We start from the raw sequence: 5,231 nt of genomic DNA, 5'->3' as shown, positions 1-5,231 counted from the left end.
AAAGACATAATCAACCTAGTTGTTTTATACTCATCTAAAGAAAATATTTTTCAAAGGCCTTTTTTACTTTTTTTTATCGTACACCTTTAACATTATAATAAAAATAATAAACATTTATGAATTACAATTAATATATATTTATTTTTATTCCTTAGAAATATTTTTTTTTATTGGGGCCGGATCGACGTGGGGCCGGATCGACGTGGGACGGATCGACTTGGGCCGGATCAACGTGGGGCCGGATCGACCCGAAAGCCCAGTCAACGCATATATTTTCTGCCCAAAACATCTATGATATGTGCCCTGTGTTCTATCTTAAGTTTGTTGTGTAGTGTATTCTTTTTTGACATTAACTGTTGTCCTTTTCTCAGGCTTAAGTATATATTTTTTTATTGTTCCCTTCAGGATCAGCTCATTTTTTTCCTCCCCCTTTTTTGAATTTTTTCTATTAACTAATTTACAGTAAATATTAGCAAAAAAACAACTGTTCTTTTCAATTTCGATTCTTCTTTTAGTCAACATGTATATTCTTACAGTGCAGGTTACTGACATAGTTGAAAATATAGAATTATGTTTTATTTATGTCATTTGACTTGTCCCTTTTCTGAGTTGTCTGCCACTTGTTGATCTTTTTCGGAAGCTTTCTAGACTTTTCACTGTGTTTTATGAAGTGTCACGTGGTGTTTTTACACCCGCTTTAAATTTTGAAATGTTTGTGATGTTTTGTTAGCAATGTTGGTGAACTTTTTGTAGCTTTAAAGTGTATTTGGGTAAAATATGAATGCTTTACATTATGTAGTTAATGGTCATGCCCATATCATAAAGAAAACGCGTGTTCGTAGACAAACCTTTCATGCATTGATTTTGAAGTTTATTAATTTTTCATGGACGACAGCAAACACAAAGTCCTAAATTATATGCATCACACCATGATCCCAATAGACCAAGATCAAAATAACTAAAACCATTTTTTTTCAGATTCAATATTTGTTGTTCATTTAATATCTAGGTGAGGTGATTAATGATGGGATCTGATGACCCATCCCCCCTTTTTTTACTGAGGTGCATTTAGATTCTTCTTTGCATCCATATTGAATGTTTCAGTAATGTCAATGATAGGCTCTGTATGAAAAGTGATCATTTTACTTGCTGGCATATCTTAAGATCATGACAGTGCACCGTAAACACAAGTTGACATTTTAATGTAAATCAAGTTGGATATGCGCCATTTTCACGTTTTCCAAAATACTTTATACACATTGAAGAAACTAAAAATGGCTATCCATTACCAGGGCCGTAACTATATTGAGGCAAATGCCTCAGGTAAAAAATAAAAAAAAAAATGAAACAAAAGGTTGTTTTCACGGAAAGTGTCTTGCAAGAAGCAAGTTCTCTTCACTCTCTGGTGTATCCCCTGGATGTTTTTCGTTATCCATGTTTCCATTTTCCTTTTAGTTTTCAGAGTTGATGGTCTATTGTTTGTACTTCTGTGTTCCGGGTTTGTCTTTTGTTCATTTATTGTCCTACTTTATTGACTATAGTCTGAGGGTTGATTTTCATTTGTAAACGTGGTTTTGCAATGTTGCATGTCCACTGATGTCCAGAATTGTGCGAGAAATATATTTTAAAAACATGCGATGCTACTCAGTGGACACAAATAAATGTCCTTTCTGCATGGATAATTGAAATTGATATCAAAGAATACAAAACAGTTTGTTTTATTGTAAATAAAACTAGATAGCTGACATGGTTTGAATTAAAGTAAGGTCACATATTTCCCGGTATCAAATACATGAATACATATGAAATAATTTGAAGAAAAAAAAACAAGGTATTCGGCCATGTATGACCTTTTACATTGAAAGGTTAAACTTCGTTAAGTAGTGTTGAGACCCTTTAACAGATAATAAAGGAGTATGAGGACATAATCACACACAAAGACAATGCGTAGAAAAAATACAAATGATCAATGGTCAAAGTTTGTGTTCCTGTTCTTCATCTTCAACACCACTTTTAAAGAATCATTAATACCGTAAAAGATCGAAAAACAAGGCGAAGATGTTCCCTAGTGTGGACTTAAGCAGTACTAGTACTTAAAGTATAATACTGCAATGTCACTATATTTAAATCTAGTCATAAAAAATCACCAAAGTCTAATCACAATACTAGACAAGAACAGACAGAATTACGACTTTTGCTTTATCCTACATGTCGGTCTTTTAATGTTGTCTCTAATACCTAAAAGTCTTAAATTACAATGAATCTTTGTTTTTGCTTTGAAACCTGATTGTCAAAAATATATATAAAAATTAATTATGCTGTTTCATTGCAAGAAAGAGTCTGGGAAACGCTCAGAATGCACGATTTTGCGTTATTTTTCTTAGAGCTTCTGGGGGACGGCCCCCAGACCCCTCGCCCAAAATTTTGCCTCACTATTAAAAGAGGCTAGTTACGGCCCTGATTACATTTTTAAAGGACGTTATGTCACAGTCCAAAATTGATTGTAATTCAAAGGGCACCAAATGAAAGTTGGTCGCATTCATGACATTAATCATTATTGTAGACTTTAAGTTGTGAAACTTTTTTAAATTGAAAATCATTTACCATACAAGTACATATATATGTCCTTATTAAAAAGACGCGAGACTTGCATATCCATCATTAAAAACATCTAAGTAAGGCTTTGATAAAGTAATAAAAGGATATAACCACTAACTTGTACCAATTAAATACTATATTAAATTAACCAGCAACCTACATGACCTTACAACTAAATAACCAAAACATACATGTACATGCATACATGTACATGTATGTACATTGTATAATCTAGTACTAGTAGGCAACATACAGTCATCAGCAATAAACAGGTTTCTATACAATATTTCAAGCTCTAAATTGTCTAGTTTACATTAAAAGTAACCAAATAAACAGGTTTCTATACAATATTTCAAGCTCTAAATTGTCTAGTTTACATTAAAAGTAACCAAATAAACAGGTTTCTATACAATATTTCAAGCTCTAAATTGTCTAGTTTACATTAAAAGTAACCAAATAAAATTAGAACCCTTGCAATTCACAAGAATGATAACTTACAATGTTATGTCGCAATTACTGATATTTGAGAAATTGATATTTGTAGACGATCTGTGTAAAATTTAAATACCAGATACAGTGTTACACTGATATTTTAAAAATGTAATGGATAAAGGGCTACAAAAATCAGGTGTTGAAACAAAATTTGTTCATGTTGGTATGAAGAATTCCAGTGAATCTAAAGTCGACAACTTAAGCAATATTAATTTTGATACCTTACAAATAATTGTTTTAATTATTATAACATGTATAAAAACCTCGGATCATCCATCAGATGCTAGAAAATTAGCAAATACATCATGTATGATTTCTGTTGTAAATTGCTTGTAGTTTGTTTATCCATTTACACAAATGTATATTACATGTACATGTACAATCAATGGTCTGATGTTGTGATAGTTTGATAATTTTAGTCAATCACTTTTAAGTTTGATATATATACAATGTATATGTGTGTGTACAAATGTGTTTTTTCTATTTATAGAAAAATCATGCCTACCAAGAAGAAAGGAAGAGCTGACCTGAGTATATCACAGCTGATCTGTAAGTATTATTTCTGTCTGCAGTTTGCCTTTTCAGGATCTAAAGTTATGCTGTATAAGATTTTAGGAATGAAAACCAAGATTGAAGATGGTGTCATTTAGTGAACAACATTTCCCACAATTTAGATATTCAATGCATAATTTCATGTTCATTTTTGGTGTACAAACAAAAATTAAATTATCCAAAGCCCTTTAGACTCTGTAAAGGTGAATTTAAATTTGTATATATATTTATAATGTATAGCTACATGTAATTTGTATATTTGATTTGTATAGCTAATTTGTATGGCTTATTTGTCTGTAGCTAATTTGTTTTCTTAATATCTTATCCAAGATACATGTACAGTCATATAAGCATGTATTGAACTACAATCATTAAACTGTCATGTTGCATTGTTGATTGCTTATTGTATTGTCAAAAGTTCATTAGATTAAGTTTAGTACAGTCATACATATGTATTAACACAATGATTAATAATTTGTAACTATTTCAAGGAGATACTGTCTGAGGCAGTTTGTTTTATTTGTAAAGTTTTAACATACAATAATGTATGTATTAAATCATAGAATTTTCAATTCTAATGCAATTTGTTTGGAACATTAATTTAAGTTGGACATTGACAAATATTTTGAAGGGTTAGATTTCATGTTCTTATAGTCTGTTACTACATGTAAGGAAAGCCGCCATTTTGAATTTCGCAAATTTTTAAAACTAAAAAGTCATTTGTGCCTCAAAATCTTCTTCTTGTCAATGTTTCAACCTACTCAAAACGTATCAAAGGTATGAGTAAGTCTTGTGTTCATGTTTGACATTGGGATTATACCTATATAAAGTATGACGTCACAATATTTAGATGCTAAAGACGATATAAAAGTTTTGCTGATTTTTTCATTGATAGCATTTTTAAGCCAAAATATTTACTAAAAAAGAAGTTATTTTGAATGTGGCATTAGAAAGGAGATAACTGAATTGTAATTTAAGCTTGGCCTTTCGCAAAACTTGATTTTACTGTCAGGAATATCTGTTTACCTAGCTCTGCTAAGTGCCCCTAAACAGTAAAATCTACATTTTACAAGGGCCAAGCTTAAAATACAATACAATCCTCTGGAACGATCCTAATGACCACACGTCAGACGTCCTTAGGAGTAAAAGAGAGGAGTATTGGATCCTTTAACTCAGAGCACTAAAACCCATTGGAATCAACAGTTTAGAGACTTCCAAATTTCAGTACACCACTCGCTCTATTCTCTTAAAATACAATACCGTTATCTCATAAACAGTAAGAAGTACATATTTTCTGTATCATGACATATTTTACAGCTCCGAAAGCCTTCACTGAAAGTAAGTTGCTTTTTGTTTGTTTGTTTTTTTGCAGTTAGTTAATTGTTTGTTAAATTTTTATGTGCATGTACATGTATGAAATTTGACATGGATCATTATAGTATCAATTTACCATTGTACATAGTTTGTTTAACTCATGAAACCACAAAACAGAAAAATTGTAAGTAAATTTTAAAAATATAATATTTTTCAAAATTTTTAGCAGGACATGAAATTAAAAAGTTATTAGAAATATCAAAATTTGTAACTCA

The 5,231-nt window shown here is 30.9% G+C and overlaps 1 long non-coding RNA gene across 1 annotated transcript; it reads left to right on the top strand.

Annotated features, from left to right (window-relative positions):
• Positions 1-647: 647 nt before the first annotated feature.
• LOC139505666 (uncharacterized) lies at positions 648-4,983 on the top strand. The gene is made up of 3 exons (XR_011659813.1): positions 648-770; positions 3,581-3,639; positions 4,960-4,983. It is a non-coding gene; the product is annotated as an uncharacterized lncRNA (long non-coding RNA).
• Positions 4,984-5,231: the final 248 nt, after the last annotated feature.

Source organism: Mytilus edulis, unplaced genomic scaffold (genome assembly GCF_963676685.1).
Source record: "Mytilus edulis unplaced genomic scaffold, xbMytEdul2.2 SCAFFOLD_1299, whole genome shotgun sequence".
NCBI classification, from domain to species: Eukaryota; Metazoa; Mollusca; class Bivalvia; order Mytilida; family Mytilidae; genus Mytilus; species Mytilus edulis.
The sequence above is the reverse complement of the archived record's forward strand: the minus strand, read 5'-3'. Positions and strand labels throughout refer to the sequence as shown.